This window comes from Podarcis bocagei (assembly GCF_964188305.1).
Source record: "Podarcis bocagei genome assembly, chromosome: 4".
Lineage (NCBI taxonomy): Eukaryota > Metazoa > Chordata > Lepidosauria > Squamata > Lacertidae > Podarcis > Podarcis bocagei.
In genome coordinates, this window is record NC_138128.1 from 72,375,429 (window position 1) to 72,402,372 (window position 26,944).

General features: G+C 45.1%; 1 protein-coding gene across 3 annotated transcripts in view; it reads left to right on the forward strand.

The window, feature by feature from the left end:
• Positions 1-825: 825 nt before the first annotated feature.
• Positions 826-26,944, forward strand: part of PALD1 (phosphatase domain containing paladin 1) — a 106,349-nt gene continuing 80,230 nt past the window's right edge. The window contains exon 1 of one of the 3 annotated variants that reach the window (XM_081189592.1): positions 826-1,441. The gene's annotated coding sequence lies outside the window, so the exon portion shown is untranslated. Of the gene's footprint in view, positions 1,442-10,643; positions 10,810-12,758; positions 13,165-26,944 lie in introns of those variants that run through there. The other 2 variants (XM_081189593.1, XM_081189591.1) reach the window with 2 other exon arrangements.

Sequence of the window (26,944 nt, forward strand, 5' to 3'; positions counted from 1 at the left end):
CAGCTTCTTAAAAAGCAGAGACATCACCTTGCCAACAAAGGTCCGTATAGTTAAAGCCATGGTTTACCCAGTAGTGATGTATGGAAGCGAGAGCTGGACTATAAAGAAGACTGATCACCGAAGAACTGATGCTTTTGAATTATGGTGTTGGAGGAGACTCTTGAGAGTCCCTTGGACTGCAAGAAGATCAAACCTATCCATTCTTGAGGAAATCAGCCCTGAGTGCTCACTGGAAGGACAGATCCTGAAGCAGAGGCTCCAATACTTTGGCCACCTCATGAGAAGAGAAGACTCCCTGGAAAAGACCCTGATGTTGGGAAAGATGGAGGGCACAAGGAGAAGGGGATGACAGAGGACGAGATGGTTGGACAGTGTTCTCGAAGCTACCAGCATGAGTTTGAACAAACTGCGGGAGGCAGTGGAAGACAGGAGTGCCTGGCGTGCTCTGGTCCATGGGGTCACGAAGAGTCGGACACGACTAAACAACAACAAACAACAACATGCTTTCTGGCAAACGAGTAAATCTGCACACCCAAGTTTCTGAAGCCGCTCCCATCCTTCGGCGGTTCAAAACATGCACTGAGCTTTAGGTTTAAGTTCTGCATAATGAGGTGTGTGCAAAGAAAGAAAGAAAGAAAGAGGAAAGGAGGGGCGGGGCCGAGTGCTGCTTTTTCCTGGGACGGGCGCAAGAGCAGTAGCTGAAAAGAGCCATCTGTCTGCGCCGGGAAACAGCTGCAGCAGCTGGGAAAGCGCAGCCGGCTGCGCATGTCCCTCCCTCCGCCGCCGGCGCTTTTGTGCGCACATTTGTAGCCAAGCGAGGGCGGCCGGTGAGCCTGAGGGGGTTCCGTCCGCTGGAGAAAAAGCGGCGATCGGAACCTGGAGCTTCGGCAAGAGGCAGGAACTCCGCCCGGCTCCTTGTTTTGGGGAGGGCGGGCAGCCCTGAGAGGCGCGCGCGGTAGTGGATGCGCCCCGGGCGCTGGGGAGGAGGAGGAACAAAAGGCTGGCCCAGGCGGCGCCCCTCTGCGCAGCTCCTCTCTCCAGAGCCGGCAGGGGATGCCGTCCCTCCGGTGAGTGAGTCCCCTCCTTTGGTGCTCCGCCTTTTGGGTCCGTCCCGCCGCCCTCGCTCCCCGCGTCTCCTGGCGAGCTGGCAGGAAGTGCTGCTGCTGCTGCCGCTGCCGCATGAGTCTCGTCTCCATGCACCGGTTTACCGCTAAGAGCCACCGGGAAGGAGTAGAGGCATCAGGGGCCGCCTTGAGTTCCCCAGCCCTCGTGACTCCCGCAGCCCGCCGGGGATCGGAGGCCTGCCCTGCCGAGGGCAGCTGTCGAGGCTGAAGGGCAAGATCTCAGCCGTCGCCCCTGCAGACTTTCTTGGATGCGAGACGCTCGCTGGCTTGGCCAAGGGAACCTCGCGTTGGCATCCCGGCGCGCTTCATGCCTACTCGTAAGTAAACCCCACGGGGCTCATTGCAGCTGGCTTCCCAGGAAGGGGTGCTTAGGGTTGCAGCCTCACAGCAGGCTGGTCCATACATGTTTACTCGGAAGTAAGTTTCATTCAGTGGGTCTGAATTGGGTTCGTATCCTATTGCATGCATGCATACTCTGAATGGGCAGCATGTGTGCGATCCAATACTTTTCCTTGAAAAAAAAAGAAACACCCCATTCCTGGTCGGAGACCAAAAGGCATTGTTAAAAGGCATCCTTTGCATAGGTAGGGGAAGATGTGGGTGCAATTCTCTGTGTGGGTCTCTAAGGCAGTCATCTCCATCCTGACCTCTCCAGATACCTTGGAGTGCCAGTTCCCATCAGCCACAGCCAGTCGGGCTAGTGGTCAGGGGTGATGGGAGTTTTGGTCCAGAACATCTGGAAGGCACCAGATTGAGGAAGGCTTTGTAGAGGGTATGAGCCTCACTTTGGAAGAGACACAGAGCGAAAGGTCCTCTGTTCAAAACCTAGGCACTCTCTTACATACAATGGTAAACAACCCTCTTGTGTTAGTTTGTGGCCATCTAGAAATAACCACTGGTAATGTGAATCTCAGTAGGATCTGGGGGTTTTTTTGTATGTGTGTTTAGGATCAGTTTTAAAGTGAGGTAAGTGGTGGTTAGTGCATGGCTAAAAGAATTCACACGTGTATTATTGTTGGTGTTTTTACTCAGAGTAGACCTATTGAAATTAATCAGCCTAACTTAGCCGTGTTCATTTATTTCAGTGGGTCTACTCTTAGTGAAACTTAGTGGAATGCCACCCTGTTCTGTTCTGATCTCTTGTCTCATGCCTACTGTTTTAAGCACTTTTTTGTTCACATAGTCAATGGGGCTGTCTTATTTCTCTGCAACAGCCTGATAATCCACAATGTTGCTAATTGGGGGGCGGGGAACCCACCTTCCTAGGAAATTGAGCTTTCTCTGCTTCATCTGCTTTCCTTTTGACTCTTCAGCCTTTACCCTAAAAATATATATAAAAAAGAAGAAAACATTCCACATCTCCCCATGGGATCCCTGATGGAATCAGTACTCTGTAGTCTAGCACAAAAGCCTTGCAACCAGAGGAGGCAGTTCATTCCATTAGGAAGGAAATAGGTTTGCTTTGCCTTGGGAGTTACAAGGCCTGCACTGACTGGGAGCGATATTTTGCATTTTCGAGGCTTTCCTTTCTAGACTTGGCCATGTACCAAACCACATTGTGTGCTTACTGCATGAGTCTTCTCCAAATGCAACTGTGATTTCTTTGCTTCACCTCACTTGCTATGCTGCAAGATACAAATGGACACGATCATAACAGAAAACCCTTACTGAGTCAGCACAGGTTGCTGTTGGTTTCCATGGCATGGCTTCTGCTTTTACTTAAATACAGTATAAATGGGTGTCTCCAGACCTGTGATGTATTGCCCACCCTCCATCCCTTGACATGTCACTGTTGCTCTTTTCCAAGCGAATTTTTTCACAGCAGCACCTGCTTCTCCTTATAGATCTCCTACTGCAAATGCTGTGGACCAGTCTTTCTGAACACTTCCCCTCTTCCCAGCCACTGGCAGTATTTGCACATACTGTAATGCTAAGCCAGCATTCGCCAGCCTTTTGGAGCCTGTGGGCACCTTTGGAGTTTTGAAAGAGTGTGATGGGCTTTGCATAGGTAGGGGAAGGTGTGGGTACAACTGGGGTCCAGGTAAAAGTAGGATCCCATGGAATTAAAAACAAATCCACTTGAATTCGCATAACTTTACAAGGAGACTCCAAAAAGCACACTACAAAATGAAAGTTTACAAAGGTAGTAAGGCGTTGTAGATCCTGTGCCTGCTATTAACAGGGGGGAAAACATTGGTCCTCCTGGATATTCATGACATAAGATGGCAACGACACCATCAACAAATCACAGAAGTCATCTGTAAACAATAGAAGACACCTATGATTTAACAAAGGTTTTGAGTGGATCCCTTGTTAAAAAAAAAGTTATGAGGATCAAAAGGATTCATGTATCAGGGCCATGTTTTTGCAGGTCATTCCATGGAGATGTGATTTCAGGATGGTTTGGTGGGGATGGAGGAGAGGCAGGATCCATGGGGAGATTATTCCATTTCAATATTATTCAATTTACTGTGTAAATTGCACCTGCCTTAGTTCTCTGGCATTCCCTCTTTTCCCTCTCTGGCACTGTCTCCCTCTTGACTCCTGCAACACCCAGCTTTGTCTTCTTTGCCTCCCCTCCGATTACTGTTTTCCTCCCCCCCCCCCCCCGCCGCTCAAACCCTTTCTCTCCTGCCCTTCTTAGTTGCTCCAATTTCTGCTCAGGTGCCGCTCTGGGCCTTGAGAAGCATATAGAGCTGAAAGAGGAAGTGGGAAAGAGCGCCATTCTTCCCATGCTTGCCTTCATCTCACAAGAAGAAAGGTAACCATTGCCCCTTCACCAGGAAGTGTGGAGGACGAGCATTGGAGTGTGTGCAGTAGCTTTGTGTGCACCAGGGAAAGTCTTCAAGGGTGCCATTGTGCCCAAGGGCATCATGTTGGGGACCCCATAAATATGGTTTAGTAAGCCATAATGTGCATGAGCTGTGTCCTGAGCACTCCTGCTTTGCTCCTGTCTTTGCACAAATGCGTAAACAAACCATGATGGGGATAGCTTACCACAGGGATCAGCAAACTTTTTCAGCAGGGGGCCGGTCCACTGTCTCTCAGACCTTGTGGGGGGCCACACTATATTTTTTGGGGGGGATGAACGAATTCCTATGCCCCACAAATAACCTAGAGATTCATTTTAAATAAAAGCACACATTCTACTCATGTGAAAACACACTGATTCCCAGACCGTTTGTGGGCTGGATTTAGAAGGTGATTGGGCCAGATCCGGCCCCTGGGTCTTAGTTTGCCTACCTATGGCTTAGCATGACGTCCAAGCCCAGGATCATGGTTGTGCTTGATTGTGGTTTAATAGGGTGAAACAAACCAAGATTCTGGATTTGAAAACCGGGCTATGCAGCTAAACTATCTCCATTGTGGTTTGTTTACTTGCTTGTGCAAGGTGGAGGAGCAAAGCAGCGGTGCTTGGACTGTGTGCACAGGTTAGCTTACTAAACCGTACTGAATGGCTTAGTGTAATGTGCAAACACTTGTCTTTTATTATAATAGACTTTTTTAAAACAACAACAACATATTTTTGATGAACGCACATTGTTGCTGCTGTGTGCCCGGTGACCTATGCCTCCGTGTTAATTTTATCTGTTGAAAGGGAAGGACTTAGATCTCAGGCAGAACACATACTTTGAAAGACATTTGATAAGAGGCCTTTTCTGTCCTCGGAGAGCCACTGCCAATCAGAATATTAGACAATACTGCACTGGCTTTGACAGAAGATTGCTTATTACGTTCTTCTTAAAGCGGCTGTAATGTCACCCCTTCACAATCCTCTCAAAGCTTCTCCTATTTTTGGGCTGTGGTTGGAATGTGTCTTGTTGTTGTTGTTGTTGTTGTTGTTGTTGTTGTTGTTGTTGTTGTTGTTGTAGCATACAGCTTATATTTTACTGTCCTTGCATCTGTGGGCATTAAAATTCAGCATTATCCCCACCTAAGAGTGCCTCTCTTGTCATGCGGATAGTGCATCAGTGGCATAATCAAGTGGGTGCTCTCGGCTGGTCTGGCAAACTGTCTGTTGTTTGTTCTACTCATTGCTTTCTGAAGCAGAAATCCTTGTGTGCTTAGCTACACCTGTGCATAAAAGACAGCAGTCACAAGCTTGCAAGGGTATCCTAGAGAGCAGCTGGGCTTCTAGTGTTTTGGCTCTCCAAATGTGGAGCTGCTAATGTCTTGCCCTTGCTTAGACTGGGTTATGGAGCCTTTGCATGCCTGTATGTTAGTAGTAGTAGTAGTAGTAGTAATAATAATAATAGTAAGTAAGTAAGTAAGTCCATCTGACTGGGTTGCCCCAGCCACTCTGGGTGGCTCCTAACAAAATATTAGAAACAATTTAGGCTTTAGACCTATAACAGTTACCAGAGAATAATTCTCCTTAAATTTCAGTGTAGGCTTACTTTTGAATAGCCATGTATAGGATTGCCCTGTTGATGACAGTTTTGTTCTAGAAATTTGTTTTTGTTGATAGAGAATCACTAGGGTTTCTTCTTGAGCGTTTGTGCTCTGCAAACAAATCCAGAATGCTCCAGAGTGGATCATTAGACTTCCTTTATTTGTTGCTTTTTCACAAAAAAGCCACAGAACCCCGTCACCAATTGTTATGTACAATTCTTATCCATGCACCTTTTAAAATCTTGTGTTCTTATTATACAGTTACAACCACTGCTTTTCTCTCTCTCTCTCTCTGGGGGTACTCAAGAGTACGCAGTACCAGAACCCTTTTTTTCTCTAGTAGAAAAGTATAGGTTGCAATTATTTTGTTCTTTCAGTCATTCACGCTGGCATCTGATGGGTCTGCAACCTGCAAGGTTTATCCAAGGAAGGGGGTTAGACAGGCACATCCGTAGGGAGAGTCCAGCTCTCCCTCCCATTCATTGTGGATGCATGTCTGAGGTATAAATCTGAAAGCATAAGCAAATGTCCTGGAAGCAAATTAAAATGCACAAGGCATTAAGACTGGTGTCTGAAACAGGTATATCTATATATGATCTTCACGGAGCATTGTCTAGTGGCAGGCATTTTGCACATAGTTCCAAAGTCTAGAGAAGAGTTTTGGAATTAATTTCCAGTCTGCATACCTCACGTTGCAAAGGGCTCAGTAAACAAACAAACACAAGACCTGTGTTGTTAAGGCTGCAAGCTTTTATAGCTGTTTGCTGAGGACCAACTTCAATGGGGATACAAATTAAGAATTTGATGATAGCATTTCCCTCTAATGACATACTATAGTTGCTTTATATAAAATTGCTGTACGTACATTACATTCTTTACAGATAAACGTAAGCAAAAAGGGGGGGAGGGGTTGCTTGCAATGTAGAGACAGAGGCAAAGGGTTTCAAAGAGTCTGAAAATGAACAGGTGCAATTGCATGCATTTAGGTTATAGAAGAGGAGGATTGTGAATGGCAACTTGCAATTTTATAAACTAAAGCTTTCTTGCACTTCCTTCACATTCTCAAAAGGGCACCTCTCCTGTAGTTTTAATAATATGCAGATGTATCCAAGCAAGAGGAGGTGGTTAATCAGCTGATAGCCCTGTGTATTGTAGGGGGAAAACACCCCACAAAACAAGTTGCTTACACATGTTTTGAAAAGTGTTTGATGTGGGTCAGTGGTGTGAAGTAGTACCTGAGCCCTGCTCCACGTTCCAGGTCTTAGGAATATGTCATTTGTAAGTTTGCCTTCAGTTGTTGAGCTGCCCACCACGTGTAAATGGGTAAAATTTCTGTAAAACCTTTCCCAGTACAGTAGTTTCAAACAGAGCTTTCTGAACTTTTCATGTTGGTGATACAGTACTCTTTTAAAACTTGCATCATTTTGCGAAACAGTAATTAAGTTTTCCTAGGAAACAGGAGGCTAAACTAACCCTTTCCAGCCCTGGTAGGAGCAAGCTCTGGTTTTTTGTTTCGTTAAAGATTTTGTTGATTTACAAAAGTGTGCAATATTTCTCTCTCGTGTTTTTTCTTCCCATGTAACATTTTTACAAATCAGTTTCATTTGTTGAGACATTAGGAAGAAAGGGGGGAAAGATGACTGGGGGTGGGGTCGGGTGGCGATGTTTCTATTTTACTTACTATATGTAGGGCATAGCTGTCAAGTGTCCCTTATTTGAAGGGATAGTCCCTTATTCCAGCGCCATGTCCCGCTGCTGTCCCTTATTGATAGATGTCCCTTAAATGATGTCCCTTAAATTTCAAAGGAAGCAGCTCCTCTCCCTCTCTCCCTGCCGGCCAGGGAGGAGGAAGGCTCCAACTGTGTTGCTTGGCTGTGTTGCTCACCCAATAAGAAGTCTAAGAACGACTGGGGGGTGGAGCCTGCATGCCTTGTGTGTGGCTAGTTAATGCAAGCTGAGGGGTTTTTTGAATGCTGGACGCCATTTTGTTGCACGTGCTGCTGCAAACTTTGCAGTGCAAAGCCAGGCTGGGGAGCCATCTTAAGTTGAGGCTGCATAGGCCTTGTGGTGCGTGTGATTCAGATTCTATTCAGTTGAACCTCTGGTTACAAAGTTGGTTGGACAGTGTTCTCGAAGCTACCAGCATGAGTTTGACCAGACCGCAGGAGGACAGGAAGACTGGAGTGCCTGGAACAGGTGAGGCTGCAGGTCCCTTATTTTGGCTGCTGGTCCCTTATTTTCAAGGCTGCTGGCCCCTTATTTTCAAATCTGTAAGTTGACAGCTATGATGTAGGGTTTGGTGTCAGCGTTGCTTGTGCAGGTTCTTTGCTGTTCGCTTGTGTTCCTTTGGTAGTGAGAGAGGTTTGGTAAGCTCTGGTTTAAAGGAAGCAGTTTGTGTGGGAATGCCTTACTTTGCCAGAAGAGGTCCCCATTTGACAACTTATTGAAGTTTTTGATATGCTATAAATAAAAATAGAACCGAGCTGTCCTCGTGTTAAATGTGATGGTAATGAATAAAAGAATACAGCAATGAATAAAAGGTATAGATCTAGTATTAAAATAGCTGTTGACTTTTGTGGTTCATATTGATGGCTTTGCTGTGCACCATTTAGAGATTTTTAAAATATGAAGTGGTTTAGAAATGAGCTTTAGGTGTGGAAGGAAAACAGCAACTGATTGTGGATGAAAAGTGGTGGGAACCCACTGACCTTCTAGATGTTGCTGAACTACAACTCCCATCAGCCCCAGCAAGCATGGCCAATAGCAAGCCAGCAGCGTAGCATGGGTTGTCAGCACCCGGGGCAAGGCAAATAATTTGCGCCCCCTAACCCGGGGCAAGGCAAGTAATTTGCGCCCCCTAACCCCTAACCTGCCGCCACTGCCAGCTTCTTCTTGCTGCTGCCTGGTCTGGTCTGGTGTGGTTCTCTTCCGCGCTCAGCGCTGCGCTGGGCGGCCGCTGCACTGTCCCTCCCCCAGATAGTCCCTCGTTCTCTCTCCGCACCGCACGCCTGGCACCCACCCCCTCCACAGTGGGCGGCGACCCAGCTGCTCGGATCGGATTCGCACAGCCAGCACTGCAGTGAGAGAGAGTGAGTGAGCCAGGTAGGGGCAGAGAGCTGCAAGTGCGAGCGCGCCCCCCTAGATGTTGCTCCCGGTGCGGCCGGCCCCCCCTGCACATGCTACGCCACCGTAGCAAGCGATGATGGAAATTGTCACTCAGCATCACCTGAAGGGCCAAAGGTTCCCCGCATGTGGGATAAAGGAAGTAGTACTATCGTGTTTCCATGTAACTGTCTCTTTTTGGGATCTCAATGCTGGGAGAGATCTGAAAGTCATTAAGAACTACCAACCATTGTTAGGTAAAGGTAAAGGGACCCCTGACCATTAGGTCCAGTCGAGGACGACTCTGGGGTTGTGGCACTCATCTCGCTTTACTGGCCGAGGGAGCCAGCGTACAGCTTCCGGGTCATGTGGCCAGCATGACTAAGCCACTTCTGGCGAACCAGAGCAAGGCATGGAAACGCCGTTTACCTTCCCGCCGGAGCAGTACCTATTTATCTCCTTGCACTTTGATGTGCTTTCAAACTGCTAGGTTGGCAGGAGCTGGGACCGAACAACGGGAGCTCACCCTGTTGCGGGGATTCGAACCGCCGACCTTCTGATCGGCAAGTCCTAGGCTCTGTGGTTTAACCCACAGTGCCACCCGCGTCCCTCTACCAACCATTCTTAGATGTGCTCATTCATATATCAGCTTGCATCCCTATAATTCACAGAAAACTTAATGGCATGTGCCATGCCAGAGGCACCTGAAAGTAAAAATAGTGTTTCTGATCATAACTTTCCACATTTATGTCAACAAAGAGGCTTGTGGCATCTTAAAGATAGAGCAGATTTATTACGGCATAAGCATTTGTGCATCAGGGTGCACTTGGCCCTTGGTGCATGAAAGCATATGCTACAATAAATGTGTTAAGGTGCCACAAGTTTGTTTTATTTTTTGTGGCAAACAACTAACAACAGCTACTTCTCTGGAAGATGGCACATTTATGACAACATCAAACAACTTGCGCTGCTTGAAGGAGAAAGGCCGGTGGCAGAGATTTTGGCAGTACCCCCACTCCCCCATTTGCATTATCTTTTCCAACCATCTTCTAAAACCCATTCACTCGGGGGACTTAATGGAGGCCTGGGGCTACTTGACCTTTACTGAAGTTAAAATGGTTACTAATGCAGAGGATTGTCCCATATTGGGTTGCTGTTGGTGCCTGTACAGCAAATTTGCACGGTTTCCCTACAAACATTGTTTTTCAGAGCATAAGCGTCTCTCTCACCACGGAACAGAACTCTTGCAAGCTTCCTTTCCTTAGGAAAGTTAATGCTGAGCTGTTTCCCCCTTTCCTCTTGAGCTCTCCGGTTTCACAAATAGCATTGTGGCAGCAAGAGTTAATAACACTGATCTGTGAAAGGAAATCTCCACCACTTGGAAACAGCTTGGCAACAGTCCTCATTTGAAGAAGGGGGGGGGGGGGAGAGAAGAGAAAATAAAATGAAAATACAGTAAATCCATTCTCTGGGCAGCTTTGCAACAATTAGCAACAACAGAAAAGTATCCCCCCCCCCGATTGTTGCAAAATTCTGCTTAGCTTTGATTTTTTTTTAAAAAAGGCAATATCATGTGAACTTTTAGCTCTCTTCCTTTGTTGGCCTGCTGTGTCTTGCCCATTTTATCTGTTTGAAAGGACCGCTGCAAATCTCCACCACACATTCCTTGCAGGGGAAATTTTCTGATTTCTTATGCCATGCCTTTTAGTTTTCTTATCTTGGTGCTCAGACTGACATATGCTTAAGCCTATGGAAAGCAAACCCAGGCCACAGCAGCCTTAGCATCCTGGCCAGCAAGGAGTTCCTGGGCCAAGCCAAAGTAAAATGAATTCCTCATGCCAGCTTGTAAGGAGCCCGTGTAGTTTGGCTAGTATCTTAACAGCCCGTAGCATGAGCATTGTATTAACAGCCTTCCAGGCCTTCAAGCGTTACCATTTTCGGGCACTGCCTGGGTTCCCTTTACATTCCTCCTGATGTTTATTGGGCTGAATGCCTTTTCACTACTTTTCCTTTGGCTCCGTGGCCTCCCATAAATATTTGGCTTCTGCTTGGCAGCTGCAGTGCAGGTTGGCAGCCTCGTAGGAGGAGGAAGCATAATATTTAAAGAGCGTGTCTCGTTTATGCATGGTTGCCACTTAATCCAATGCTTTCTCAGATGAAACTTACTGACCGTAGAGAGAGACTCCAAAAGGTGAGGGGTGTGATAATGTTAGGGTGGGCGAAGATATTTCATAGCCGTACCTGGAGTTGCCAGGGATTGAACCTGCGATCTCCTGCTTACAAATAATCAACTCTACAACTGTGCTAGCTGCAGACGTTAAACAGTTTTCTACAGAAAGGTTTTAGAAGCCAATGGTGAAAAGGGTCACAACCGTTTACTAGCAGAGCTACTATTAGGCAGAGTGAGGCCACTGCCTCATGAAGCTGATTTTGGGTGTCATGAAATAATAGCAAATTACTGTTTTGATTGTTGTTGTAGTTTCACTCCCAAGGTGAGATGCTTGTGAGTCCCCCCTACATTTTGGGGGCCAGAATGTGAGTACTGCACACCTTGACTGGGTGAGGGCACTAGGAATTTCTGCCTCAGGTAGGAAAATGTATTGGGCTGACTCTGTAAAAGAAACATCACAGCAAAAGGCTATGAGATTGGGAGGATTTGGATGCGTGGTGGGTCTCCTTAGGCAGGGCAAGATCTGTTTTGCTGGGTCTGGTGTGTGTGTGTGTGTACCTTCTCTCTGTCTCTGTTCTGATGTCTGCAGCTGAATCTGAAGAGAAACCTGAAACTGAACTTATATATTTATATTAGTTGGACCTGGAAGCTTTGGCTTTTCTTCCCTTGTGCTATGGTGCTGCTCTCTGTTTTCGTTTTTTGGGGGTGGGGCAAAACTGCAGACTGCAGGTGAAAATGGATGGTGGATGAGACACGAGGAGTAAATAAGCTTGGGGCTGCTTCGTGCATTCGGCGAAATAGTGGGAAAGGGATGCGCAACTGAATTGTGCTTCCAGGTATTGCGAAAGGAGAACGGGTGCATCTCTCCTGCAAAGTGATGCCCATTTGGAACACTGACATCTTGCCAGAGAGGAGCTAACAGTTCCTTATGAAACTGCTGAGTCAACATTGTGCCAGCCATCTCAGGACCTGGTTCACTGCGGAAATGATTAGCAGTTCAGTGCAATAAGATGGATACATTTAAAAAATTGACTGGAAGTATTGTTGCATGTTAAAACTAATGGACCTCACATTACCTGCCCGGAGAGTGGTTAATACTAAATTGAGCAATTTCTGGTGCTTCCACCGACCTACACAGTAAGAAATGAGTCTTGAGTCTTTGCTCCAAGCAGATTGTAATTTAGATTTTTAAACAGTAGCGGAAGTGATAAGGGATATGTAGAAAAGTTATCAGCTAGGATGAAATAGAATGAATGCAATCAAGTGCAGTTGCACGTAGGCTATTTTCCATTAGCATCTCCCTTTTCAAAGAGAGAAGCTTTTATTAATTTTCCTCGCTTCTCCAAATACTCAAGGCTGCCTATGCTTTTGAAAAACACGATGAAAACCATAGACATCAGTATGCAGCCCCTGTAAAGCCAGGCAGTCGAAGTAGATAATGACACATTCTTATGTGATTGTATACCAGTCCCTGCCTGTTTAATTTTACATACTGATAGTTGGGTGGGAATAAAATATTTTAGTAATTACCTTGAAAGTGTTGGAGCATTTCAAGGAAAGAACAACCAGCAGTCGATTCCTTGTTTTACGGATTCTGCTTTTCTTCCTGGATTGGTGGTTGCTGAGACATCTCCTGAAAAGGAGAATAAACGCGAAAAGCAAATGATGGCAGAAAGCTACATCTAGAAAAGCATCCCTGTCAGGAGAGGTGGTGATGTTTCTCAAAAGGTGCAGAAGAAGCCCGTCCAGCGGTTCGATTCCTGAGCCGAGAAATCTGCGCCTTCCTCATCGTCTGTACGGAAACCTTGTCCTGCCTTGGCAGTCTCTATGGCCTGTGGTCTCCTAGTGCCTTGTGGCTTTGGTTGCCAGGAATCCCAAGCTTTTCATTGGCAGAGAAGCCCACTGAGCTGGCCCTCTTTTTATATAAAGCCCACCCCCCCACCCTCCAGCTCACAGACAGCCGAGGCTGTTCTGCTCAGAGTGTGCAGATTCCCGGGGCTCTGCCGGCCCCTGTTTTCATTGGCAAACGGGATAGGATTTTTGATCTCTCGAAAACAAAAGTGCTACAGTCTCTCGGCTTCAGCTGAGAAGACTCTGCGGCAGCAATTGTTTTGCCCCCCCACCCCCAGAGATGGTTTTAACTGCCTAGCCACCGAAGTAGCAGCGGCGACAGCAGTAGCAGCAGCAGCAAAGCCTTTGATGGAACGTCCTGAGAATTTGCAGAGAGAAAGGAGGGAAGAAGCTCCCTTTTAAATCGCTCCCGAGAAAGTTGGGCGGCATCGTTTGAATCGCCGAAGTTTATGTATTTATTTATTGTTGTTCTTCAGTGCACCAGGAAAAGGATACTGGATGCGCTCCCCTGATTCCTCAAGTCAGGTACCTTCGGAATTTTCTCCTCTCTGCTGTTCTCTTTTATGGTTCGAAACCCTTTCCTCCCGCACTCTGGGATGGAAAAAGGGTCAGTTCTTCCATGCATGTAAAATCTTTGATACCTGTTTTGCTTGCCTCGTTTAAACAGGTCCCTCTTCATCTCAGCTCTTCACTTACTGATTTCTGTGGCTATTTAGTAGGTTTGTTTGTTTATATATCTATAAAAGCAAATCAGAAATGTCAGGTGCTTAGCCCCTGGATCTTCTATTTTAATTCTCAGGTTTGTGGAAGGTGCCTTACATTCTTGGGTGTTGCATGTTGTCTTGATGCTGTTGAAATAATAATAATAATAATAATAATAATAATAATAATAATAATAATAATATCTTTATTGTCATTGCCCCCTTCGGGGACAATGCTTTGAGCATTGAGGAGCACATTGCTACCTTTCCGCACCAAGTGCCCTTTTTTTAGCTATATGAAACAAAAGTAATCTTTCACAAACTGGAGATTGACTTTGAAAAAAGAAAGAAAGAAAGCAGATCAATACGTAACGTTTATATACAGCTTTAGGTTGTTCAGTGTGTTATCTAGATAAAAACCTTGATATATGACCGGCAGGAAGTTATGAATGTTGGGCTTATCTGTGAAATGGAAAATTATTCTCTCTGTAATCAAGGAGGGACTACTCTCCCCCCCTTTTCCGTTTTGTTTTTAAAGCTAGGATTCTGAGACTTCTAATTTGGAACCTGTGGACAATAAAAAAAATGTCAGTGAGAGCCTAGGTGGGCAGTATGTGGTGCACCTCTGTTTTTCTTTTCTTTTTTCTTAAGGACTAGCATGCTGATCTGGAAGTGAATGCTGCTGACAGTGGAATGAATTTCCAAGTGCGCTTAGAATTAAAGCCATAGTTTTATTTCTTCTCGTGCCAGATTTGGAAAACTCCCATGCAGCAAGTTTCTTTGGCAGTCTCCCAAGTCTATTTGTGCCTCCCATGGCTTGTTTGTAAGCCTAACGGTTTTCAAGACAGTATACTATAGCACATGGGGGTGGGGAACCCATTGTTTCCCCGGCAGAGGCAAAAGGCACTTTGTGGAGAAAGGAATGGGAAGGAAAGGCCTTGTGTGATGTTATGCTGAATGGTTTGTTTGTTTTTTAAATGCTTTATTGTTCATACTTGCATCTGTACATCAAAGACATCTCTTCTTTATTTTACACAAGTCAGTTTTGTCAAAATGAAAACCCAACAAAAGAATATAAGTCCTCCTAAAATATATTTGGGACGCGGGTGGCGCTGTGGGCTAAAGCCTCAGCGCCTAGGGCTTGCCGATCGAAAGGTTGGCGGTTCGAATCCCCGCGGCGGGGTGCGCTCCCGCTGCTCGGTCCCAGCGCCTGCCAACCTAGCAGTTCGAAAGCACCCCCGGGTGCAAGTAGATAAATAGGTACCGCTTACCAGCGGGAAGGTAAACGGCGTTCCGTGTGCTGCGCTGGCTCGCCAGATGCAGCTTTGTCACGCTGGCCACGTGACCCGGAAGTGTCTCCGGACAGCGCTGGCCCCCGGCCAATAGATGTGAGATGGGCGCACAAACCCCAGAGTCTGTCAAGACTGGCCCGTAACGGGCAGGGGTACCTTTACCTTTACCTTTAAAATATATTTAGTACATAAGTTTGACTTCCTGTCCTTTCCCAATTTTTCCACTCTAATAAACCTATTGCCTCAATATATTACTCATGAAACAATAATTTTCATACATATATAAATCTGTTTTCTCCCTTTTATATGCCGAATGTTTTAAGAGATGGACTTAGGGCCAGGGCCTTTTCAGTGATGGCTCCAACCTGGTGGAATGCTCTGTCCCATGAGACTAGGGCCCTACAGGCCTGTAAGACAGAGCTATTCCACCTGGCCTTTAATTTGAATTCAGCCTGATCTTTTATTTCCCCTTTCTTCCCTCCTCCTCCCCTTTTATGAAGATTCCCACTCTGGGACCCCACAGCTAATTCTCCCCTGGCCTCCTCGCTGGCCCAAGTAGGACTAATTCAGCCAGCTAGCCCTGGTGACTATCTAATGTTTATTGGATGGATTTCCCCCAAATTGATTTTTGAACTTTGAATTTGATTGCCATTCATGCTTTTATACTGTATTTTATGCTGCTTCTATGTTGTATTACAATTAAGTGTTTTAAATTTGTTGTTAGCCACCCTGAACCTGGTTTTCTGAACCAGGAAGGGCGGGGTATAAATAAAAAAATATTATTATTATTAGGCTCAATCCCAGGAGTAAGCCCCCATTGAACTCAATGGAGCTTATACCAGAATATGTTGTTATAGGATTGTGCTGTTAGTTAGCTTGGAGGGCATCAGAACATTTTGCACAGCCATGCGCTGCCCATGAGCCTGTTTGAATCCTTCAGAATGAGGGTACGGGAAGGTTTGAAATGGATTTGTCTCCTGGGAGTGGCTTCATTGGTCTGCTGTAGCAAAAGCAACCTTATAGCTGCAGCTGGTCTACTGTGTTATATACAAATCATATCCACACCATGGCTTCCCCCAAGGAATCCTGGGAACTGCAGTTTATGAAGAATGCTGGGGATTGTAGTTCTCTGAGGGGGTAAACCACAGATCCCAGGATTTTTTGGGGGAAGCAACGTGCTTCACATGTGTGGTATAGATGTGACCCCAAGGTTTTTGTGGGCTAGAAACTTGCCCCATCTTCATCAAAGATGTTTGAAGTAGTTTTCTTTCTACTCTCTCTTGTATTGCTCAAACCATTGGCTTACCTCTTGTATGGGAGAAAAAAACCAACTATGTGTGTAGGACAATGGACCTACCCCAGCAAACTCTTGATCCGTGTGATATAGTAGGATAGTGGTTTTCATCCTTTTCGAGTCCACGTCTTTCTTGACAAGCTACATTCTTTCTGTGGCTTCCTTGTGGAAGCCATTGACACTGGTATGCGGGTTTCACTGTGGTCTAAACCACTGAGCCTCCTGGGCTTGCCGATCAGAAGGTCGGCGGTTTGAATCCCTGCAACAGAGTGAGCTCCTGTTGCTCTGTCCCAGTTCCTGCCCACCTAGCAGTTTGAAAGCACACCAGTGCAAGTAGATAAATAGGTACCACTATGGCGGGAAGGGAAACTGAGTTTCCATGCGCTCTGGCTTCCATCATGGTGTTCTGTTGCACCAGAAGCAGTTTAGTCATGTTGGCCACATGACCTGGAAAACTGTCTGTGGACAAATGCCAGCTCCCTTGGCCTGAAAGCTTGATGAGCGCTGCAACCCTATACTGTGGTACCTCGGGTTAAGAACTTAATTCGTTCTGGAGGTCCGTTCTTAACCTGAAACTGTTCTTAACCTGAAGCACCACCTTAGCTAATGGGGCCTCCCGCTGCTGCCGTGCAGCTGCTGCGTGATTTCTGTACTTGCCCTAAAGAAAATTTCTTAACCTGAAGGTACTATTTCTAGTTTAGCAGAGTCTGTAACCCGAGGTACCACTGTAGTCACCTCTGACTGGACTTAACCATACAGCAGTCCTTTACCTTTTACCTTTTTACACTGGGGTTCCGTTACGGGATGCTTTCACCTTGAGCAAATAGACTCTTCCTACCCTTGCTGTCGGCAAACTGTAACAATGAAATCACAGCTAACAAGAGGAAGCTCTGGTCCCTATGTTGTTTTTTGGCTTCCGTAACCAGGCAGCCAAGAATGGTGCCTAGGAACACAGACTTCCCCTAACTGGTGCCCTCAGGATCTTGCTGGACTACAAGTTCTATCATCCCTGACCATCGGCCATGCAGGATGGGACTGATGGGAGCTGGAGTGCAGCAATATCTGGTAGAAAAAAAGGATGAGGTAACTGGGGAACCGAAGTTTCCTGAACGATGTCTATGGGGCTGCTGTTTTCTTTTGTTTGTGTTTGGCAGGTCTAATTTTTGAAAAGAGGAGTGCTGGGATTTGGGCTTTTATGGCCCTCCCTCTGCCTGATCTGCAAGCCCTACCACACCCTAGATTTGTGAGGTGGGAATGCAGCCTGCATCTTCAGAAACCCTTAGGTTGGTTCATGCATGGCTTGGCTGAGTCTTGACATTGGTAATGGGTATCAGGACTGAGGTCTGGCTCAAATTAAGCCCTGGACTCTAAAATTACACTTCTGCAGGCACTGAGACGTGTCTATTATGGAGGGTGTGCTGCCAGCTGTCTGACGGGATCAGCCTTTGTGTTCCAAACCATGCCTTGTCACAGAACTATTGTTAAGAGGCCTTATAAGGAGCTATAAGGCAGTCTGTCTGTCTGCCTCGGGATGTCTTTCTGTCTTGTTTTCAGTAATTTGGTAGAGTAGTGAAGCAATCTTAAGATCGCATGCGCCAGAAAAGTAATTGGCCTTTAAAAAATTAAGATTGTTATCTAAATCTAGGACATGTGCTAAAAAGAACCTAGATATTCTTGCTGAAGGAGTGGGGTCATGTCTTGCTGGCCTTTTTGTAGTGTCCTGTGAAAGATCACTTTCACACAAAATGTGTGGGGCAGTATGAAATATGCCCCTGTTGCTGAGACAATGAGGTTGACCTTGCTGTATTGCAGAGAGGATGGCCAGGTAAACTGCCGCAGTGTTTTCTCTGTTTCCTTGGCAGTGGGTGTGGGAATATTCAGGGAGGCAGGAGAGGATATATTGTTCAATGATATCCTTCCTAACTTGTGTTAGCAAGTTCTATGTCTTAGCAGAGTTTAAACATTCCCCTTTAAACTCACAGCAGTTTGCTTGTTGTAGGTTCATCTGTACCTCTCTATATAAAATTCCTGGTAAGATCCCTTCTTGTCCCTCTTTAAAAGAATAGACACGACAATCTTATTAAAGTCTATATAAAAGTAATTTACTCACATTCATTCAGTTCACAGTTGGATCCCTGAAGGCAGACTCAGGTTACAAAAGTATACATACATGCGGAACTATCCTATAAGGGATTCAGGTATGTAGCAGTGTTGGTCTGACACAGTCAAAAAAAATAAAAAAAATAAATAAAAATTGTCTAGTAGCACCTTAGAGACCAACTAAGCTTGTTCTGGGTATAAGCTTTTGTGTGCATGCAGTGGCAGGCAGTCACTTCTGCTAACATGTAGAAAAACAAAACTGAGAAGGAGGAGCAAAAGAAGAGCGTGTGCTCCCCTACCCAGTTTAGGCAATGCCCACATCTAGTCACACGCAGAGGAAGTTTGTCCCAGCTCAGGAGGAAACAGTAAGTTTTCTCCTGGTTGGTACAAAGCATCTCCTAGCATGTCCATTCTAGGAATGTTGAACTTGACTGCTATGTGTTTCACATCCCACTGTCGGTGGGTGGGGGTACTCCCTTGCATGCAGGGCAGGGGTAGCCCTGTTTGTTATCAGTATTACCCCACATGGCCAAATATGATATCAAGCATGACTTCATCTTGCTCCCTGCCTGATCCTGGATTGGGTGGGATTACTCAAGGAGGTATATAGAATGGCAGCAAAGTTGAGAAATGTATACTGCAAAGTATACAGCTGGGCAAAGAGAGGAGGAGGGGCATCATTTGCCCCCTCCAAAATCACAACTTTCTTTTTGTCCTGAGAATGTTCAAACATTCAGCCACAGCCCTAATTCACTGTACAGTGGTACCTCGGGTTAAGAACTTAATTCATTCTGGAGGTCCGTTCTTAACCTGAAACTGTTCTTAACCTGAGGTACCACTTTAGCTAATGGGGCCTCCCGCTGCCAGCACACGATTTCTGTTCTCATCCTGAAGCAAAGTTCTTAACCCGAGGTACTATTTCTGGGTTAGTGGAGTCTGGAACCTGAAGTGTCTGTAACCCGAGGTACCACTGTACAGAAATTAACACAAGGTGGGACTGGCAAATCCACTTATTTGCTTTTGCTGTCATTTTGAAAACTGCTATTACTGAAACAAGCAGACTGAGGATTGTGGCATAGGTTGCATTTTTTAAAAATTCAGACTTTGTTTACATACAAATGTATTTCTAAGCTGCATAACATTTTAAACATTTGCAAAACGGAAACACTAAAACAATGTAATAAAAGCTGAGAGGAAAAACAGAAGTACAGGGTCCCGTCTTATGGATCAGAGAAAGCCTTTGCGCATATGCCTTTACAAGACTCCTAAAGCAAACAATTGATGGTGTTTCTCTTTTATTTACCAATATGATCTCCAGTTTATTTACAAATATGATCTCAATGGATGTTTGACTTTGGAAACCATGACGTTTCCAATCTATTATGTAACGTTAAAGAAGTGTTTGTAATTCATGATTTTGAATCGGGTATGCGCCCCAAATGCTATTTAACCAGGAAAAATAAATATTGGGAGGAATCGTCTTGGTTCTCTGTTTTGCCAGTTTCCCCTCTGCTTTGGCAGAGACTGTGGCGATGGGGATGGATCAGCTAAGATAATCTCTGCTCTTCTGTTTGTTCCCCTGCTGGTTCAAGCAACCTCGTCTCCCAGAATCGCAGAATAGGGACAACCCAATGAAAAACAATACATGTAAAATCATGCTAGTTACATAAATTCCAGACCTTATGCATATGTGCCCCATTGCATTCAACGAAATCTTACCTGCATATAAGACAGCACAGTGCAGGACTGCAACCTCCCTCAAGATCCCTTGAAATTAGTGGAGCTTATTTCTGAGTAGACATGTATGGGATTGCATTAGATGCATGCTCAACTTAAGGAGATTGACATTTTTATGGCATTCAGTGTCGCAAAATGTGGAATTGTCTGCTAGGATAGATAGTTTATAATAATAATAATAATAATAATAATAATAATAATAATAATAATAAGGCAGATGATGGGGGATTGGCTGCTATTAGCCTTGATAGCTAAATAGAAGCCTCCATCATCACAGGCAGACCCTGCTTGTCATCTTCCCAAAAGCAATTGGATAGCAATTGTTGGAAATGCCATTTCAGTGTTTTGTATACCAAACGGATCACTGCGCTTTGCAAGGGAGGGCCTCCTTCCTGCCAGTAATACCCATTAGGATATCTCTTCCGTGCAAGGTAGGAATTGTGTATTTTCTGTGGTGGCACCTAAACATCTCTGTTGTCTTTTTGAGATGAGCATAAACAGTTGTGGAGTGTAAAGTGGGACGTCTGCTAAAACCTTTGTTTGCACTGGGCAGGGTGGTGGGCGGGGTTAATGAGCCCTTGCGCTTTGGCAGCTCCCAGAGAGATGCATAATGAGACGTGGTGTTTGGGAAGCTCACAAGGACTTCAGTTGTTGTCTCCTGCAGTTATATGCTGCTGGCCAGCTCGTATTTTCCATTGCAAGTCTTGGCCTTCTTCCACCTCACTCACCTTCTTTCATGCTCATAGCTCCTAGAAACCTTATTGACATTTATATTCTAACTTTCCTCCAAGAACTTCAAGGGGGTACACACGCAAGGTTCTCTGTATTTCCATTTTGTCCTCAAAAGGCTGAGAGACTTTGGGCAAATGGCCCAAAGTCACACAGCCAGCTTTGTGGCAGAATGGGGATTTGAACTCTTGACCTCTTGGGTCCTAACCTGACACTTTAACCACTATACCACATTGGCTGCCCTGATGGGAGTTGCAGTCCAACAACATTTTGAGGACCACAGATTCCCCATCTCTCCTGTAAAGGCTGTTAATCTGACAAAAATACAGTTGTACCTTGGTTGACGAATGCCTTAGCAGTTGAACGTTTTGACTCCTGAAAGCTGCAAACCCAGAAGTGAGTGTTCTGGTTTGTAAACGTTCTTTCGGAAACCAAACATCCGGCGGGGCTCCTGCGGCCGATCGGAAGCCGTGCCTTGGAAGTTGAACATTTTGGAAGTCAAAGGGACTTCCGGAACGGCTTCCTTTCGGCTTCCAAGGTACGGCTGTAAATCCAAAGTTAGGTATTGGAATAAAAAAACTGTAGTGAAAGGGGCATAGATCGCCTCGTCTTCTGTTTTAAGGCCAGACCATCAACACATCCCCTCCTGCCTGTGACACACCTAGACTGAGGTTGCAGTGTACCATATTTGGAGAGCAACTGTACCCCTACGGCTGCTGGAGGAACGATTGGCTGTAGGTGACAGAAAAGCTGTGTGTCACAAGGAAAGGCAGAAGCCCCCTCCCTTTCTCTCTTCGCACCTCCAAATACAGTGGAACTGCAATAGAACTGGTCAGGCTCCCCACCCCCAAATTTCTCTCCGTGCTGCTCCCTTTCCAGTTACTAGCAGGTAGATGGTTCCGAAGCAAGTTTTATTTGGGTGGTTGCTAGGCTGCATGTGTATAATCTGGCCATGGGTAAGAACAACTTCTATGAGTTGACGAGAGCCTTCCGATAATAAGCATATTGCCTTTCTGGGCTAACCTCAGATTGCACTGCAGCGGCTCCAAGCAAAGCTGGAGAGCGCCAGGGTCCCCTGCCCTAAAACAGGGAGGGATATTTTTGCTGATCTGCTTTGTGGTGTTCATCTGGTCCCCATTAACTGGTCTAGTGCTACTAGTCACATAGGATAAAACACAACCACAGGTGGATCAGGGGCTTAATTCTATTGTATTCATGCATTTAGAATGGCCATGGACCATAGACGATCAGGAATCCCATACAGGGGAATGAGCAGGCTGGTGGAGGCAATGGTTTTTGTTTTGCTTTTAAGAAACATAATTTGTTTTGTTTTGCTTTTAAGAAACATAATTTGCAGGGCACTCCCCTCCCCCCCTTACAGACTGTGCTCTCAGGTGTCTTAATTCTTCCAGTGTGGAAATATTATGAGTGTCTTGTAAACATGGTCATTGCTGTTTTCAGGATTCTCTAAATTGGCAGGAGGAATGGTGGTTTTTGCTACGAATAGAACAAAATCATAGTCTTGAGTTTCCAAATATACATCCTTTTGTATGCTGTGTGCTTTTCCCCAGGCCAAAGCTTACACATGAGTGTTTCTTGTTATCTTAAGTGCTATGTAGCATTTGGGTTTTGCCTGGGTGTTTCCTCTTATACTGGGTCAAAAACCTCATACTGATCCTTAGGTTCTTTTCCTTGGCTTCTGTACGAAGAGATTTCTGGTCACCATGAAGAGCAGTTCTTTGCAGATATAGATAACCACTTCATTCTTCTTTTATGCAGAGGCATCAATAGATGTGGTGCCTGTAGAATCAACATGAGTAAGAACACACCAAACCCAGTTTTGTGGTTTCACACACACCCTTTCTTTCTTGACCCAAAGTACATCACAAGATTGTGGGGCGATAAGATGCATGCCATCCATAGCTCTTTAGAGGAACAGTGAGATACAAAAGAAATGGCAACCCACTATTTATTGTGTTATGACACCATAATTAGGGGCCTCTCCAGATTTTCCTTGTATTTGTGCATTCATGATGATTTGTGCATGTGATAGTATTGGGTAGGTTATACATGATCCTGCTTTCAAAATTGTTTGCTTTTGCAAAAGCTTTGGGAGCAGACGCTCTGCTTCATTTCTAACCAGTGCATTCCCTGTGGCTTCCTGCTGAAATCCTGTAATTTTTCATACTGCAAACGTCCCCAGGTTGTTGTTTTTTGTCTTGCTTTTGTTGCACAAGAGTGCCCCTCTAAACCTCAATAATGTGATAACACTGGGGGGAGAGCATAGCAGAACAAATAATGAAATGGATTTATGTGTGGATAATACAGTATGAAACCACCACGAATTATTGCAGTTGCATCAGTGGCATGCTGCAGAATTTACCTTTAAAAACCCACCTATCTAGAGGGGCCCAAGTCAATTTTTAACATGTATTTCTCTGCTATTAAAAGGATAAATATGGTCCAAAAACTCTAGTGGTTGTCTCCACCTTGGGGGGGATCTCCATTTTTAAAATTATCCCAGAATATTCAAGCTGTTCACACCTACCCACTACTCTGTTCCCTTACAATTCAAATTTTGCTGTTAATTGCATGGCTTCAGATGCTTCTCAGATAAAACTGAATTTTGGGCTATAGGATCCCTATCGCAACCCCTGAAATTGGCCCCAAGCAAGATTTAGGAATAGACCATTAGCTCCTTTTAAAAATGTGGGCAATAACCTGCTTCAGAACAATATTTTAAGGGATGCTTGGAGAAGCTACTGGAGGCTTTAAAACTCCATTTGGCTTAAGTACTCACGTTTCACTGTGCATAACAGTAATAAATTTGGGGGAAAGAAATTTAATCTCCCTCTTCACGTAAACACACTGAGGTTCTAATAAGCCATCTAGATTCCTTGGTTTTTGGCAAGCAGCTTCTTCCTTTGCACATATTTGATGAAAATTATATCTGTTATGTCTAGGTTTCCACCATTTCTCCTTACACTGAAAACAGATGTTGTTAATAATATTTCCTCAGAAGTGCATGCCTCTGTTAAGTTAGTTCTTGTTCTTCATACCACGATTCCAGTTATCATTGTACGATATCCCTTCTATCTTCTTGAAGCAATAGCTGCTTCAGTTAAGTTGCCCAGTACAGTTATACTGGTAGATATAGTTCAGTTTAGAGTAATTTAGAAGCACAGAATTTGTAGAGTCGGAAGGGATAACAGTGGTGGCCAAATTTGGCCCTCCAGCTGTTTTGGGACTACAATTCCCATCATCCCTGACCACTGGTCCTGTTAGCTAGGGATGATGGGAGTTGTAGTCCAAAAACAGCTGGAGGGCCAAGTTTGGCCACCACTGGCACCATGAGGTTAATCTAGTCCAACCCCCTGCAATGCAGGTATCATTTGCCCAACTTGGGGCTCGAATCCACGACCCTGACACTAAGAGTCTCATGCTGTACCAGCCGAGCTATACCAGCCACAAGAACACTTGGCAGCGGTGGGATTCAAACCCACACCTCCAGAGAGACTTGCCCCATAAGATAGTCCCTCTTCCCATTGACATATTATTATACATAGTATGAAATATCTGCATGCACCCTATTGTCATTTTAAACATGAAAAAATAACTCCCAAGTTTTACCCTAATGTTTATCTTTAAGGCAACTAAAACAGCATGGTTTTTTTTAATTTTATTTCAGCCCAGCAATTGCAGAGCTTTGCTTGACAGCCTCCGTTGCAGATTTTATTTGGTGAATTCAGCCCTGTATATAGGCTGGAGGGTTTTCAGGGATATAAATACAGTGGTACCTTGGGTTACATTCGCTTCAGGTTACAGACTCTGCTAACCCAGAACTAGTACCTCGGGTTAAGAACTTTGCTTCAGGATGAGAACAGAAATTGTGATCCGGTGACGCAGCAGCAGTGGGAGACCCCATTAGCTAAAATGGTGCTTCAGGTTAAGAACAGTTTCAGGTTAAGTACAGACCTCCGGAACGAATTAAGTACTTAACCTGAGGTACCACTGTATTGGTCTAATGAGTAACACCTAAACAAACCTCTACTATCTTGCAGCCGTGCAAAATTTCCTTTGCTGTGCAGTCAAGGTAATTCTCAATTAATTTATGGCTCAGTGAAATGAATTTTCTAAGGTTTAACGTATGACCTACTGGGCTGCGAGCCTATGTACAAGGAGGATACTTAACGTGTTACTGCTTTACCAAAGACAAAGGATTATTGTAAGGCATTTCAGTCTCATTAGTGCCTGATTTGCTGTTGTCAAAAGCACTCAGCTCATCTATCAGGCAGACTCTGCTTCTGTGCTGCACAGTCTGAAAGCCCCTTAGTGCCCAGTTTAAGAGGTCTTGGCTGCTGTTGACTAGTTTCTTCTTCACTTATTCTATTCTCCGTTTGCAAGACTGGATTATGGTGCAGCTGCTGTATGTGAGAGTTTCATGACTTAAGCGTAGTGCAGTAGTAGGATGGAGCAGGGCCTCTGTGTGGGAGACCCTGCTTTGTCACAGAGCACCTCATGTGCAAAACAGCACCTGCTCAATTGTGAGCTCTAGGGAGACTCTAGGAATTTGGTCTTTGCAAATTGCTTTGCAAAAAGACCTGATCTGCTCTTCTCAGACTATAACACACGGGTCGGAACATAGCTGTTGGGACCATGTTCTAAAGTGTAGCTAGGCAATGAAGCAGCTGTTACAGGATTGGAAAGCTCTGAAGCGCATAGCCCGCTATTTGAAAGGGACTTTGCACTACAGGCTGAGGTTCACCAGTCAGAAGACTGGTGGTCTTGAAATCTTTGCAGATGCTCATTTTGGAAGTGACGTCACGGATGGTACAAGCACTTCTGGAGTATGCTACATGTACAATGGTTGTCTGCTTGACTGGCTGTGCAAGAAGCAGACGACAGTAAGCCTAAGTTCCTGTGAAGCAGAACTCAATGCTCTGTCATTTTCACTCATGGATTGTGAATGGTTGATGCAACTGTTTCAGGACATCAGAGTTTCTTTGAAATGTCCTATACAAGTGTATCAAGACAATAGATCCTGTTTGGCTTTGTTGAACTCAGAGTTGCAAGCAAAGAACCAAGTACTTGCAGATTACGCTACATTGTGCAAGAGAGTGTATTCAAAAAGGACTCATTCAGGTGTCCTACATGCCAGGAAATGAAATTCCTGCTGATCTGTTGTCTAAGGTTGTTAACAGAGAACAACTTAAGTACAGAGGTTGCAATTGGGTTGAACCACAGGTACTACAGGTTACACGGAAAGGGGGAGGATGTTAGGATATTTCCTAACAGCAGCATGCTTATTTTCTATTTCTCCAGCTGTGGCAACATAGATTTTGTTAGTTGAGCTCTACAAGTACGCGTTTAAATGCGTATGTTGACAGAAAATATTTTGAGATGATTTAAAAAACAGACAGGCCTACAGATTAATGTGGGAATGAAATGGAGCAACTCTGCCCCGCAGAGCCAAGGACTGCTGATATCCACACGGCAAGGTTGCTCCTCTCAGTGTTAACCGTGCTGGCAAAGAGGTATAAAGAATTAAAACTCCTAGGCCTTTTTTTTTTTTTTTTTGGATAGCCTGTTTGTTAGCAAGATGATGACAGCTTTTGCCTGCTTTGTATAGGTCCTCATGGCTGCAGCCTTCAGCACAATCACTCTAGGTTACAGTCCCACTGAAACTAGCAACACACTTTGAAAATGAATGGTTTGAAGACTCTTAATAAGCCCTGCAAGGGAACTCTGAATTTGAATTGTCTCCATGCTGGAGCCCGGGTCGCAGGGCTTGTTGATGTGCCACAGAGCGACAGGGCCACAAATGTTCTAGGAGCAGGGTGAGATCAGACGAAGAGGTGTTGCCGATTATAAAAAAGGCCTCTCCTACTGCACAGGAAGTGTCTCTTGGCTCGGATTGAGCTTAATTAAACAGCCCGCAAAAGCTGCTGCCCTGGCTTGAGTGGGGAAAACAGGAACCTTTTCCTCCCCTCATAGAACTGCGTGCCTAATGTTCTTTCCGGCAATTATAAGGGGGCAGGCTGCTTTTGCTTCCAGTCCCTTTCTTCCTTTTTCCAAGAGGTTTTGGTTTCAGTTGGTTTGCAAAGGAACCCCTTGTGCTGAAAGGAACCTGGCGAAGTTTGCCCCCTCTGCAAAAAGTGGGCTACTTTTTGCAATTCATGTATCTCTCCTTCTGTCACTGTTGACCCTTTGGCTTTTGACTGACCTCTGTTTTGAAGCCTTGAAGAAGCAAGGTGCTGTATTAGGAGATCCTGTGTAATTCATTGGGACAGCCTTACTGTTTTGTTTGTTGAATATATTCATTACTAGCTTTTCTTCAGTACAGGTGCTAGGGGTGGGATGCAGAATACGTATTAAATAACAATATGTATTAAATAAAGTACAGTCAAACCTCCGTTTATGTAACCCTCTGGTTACGTAAACTTTGGGATGCG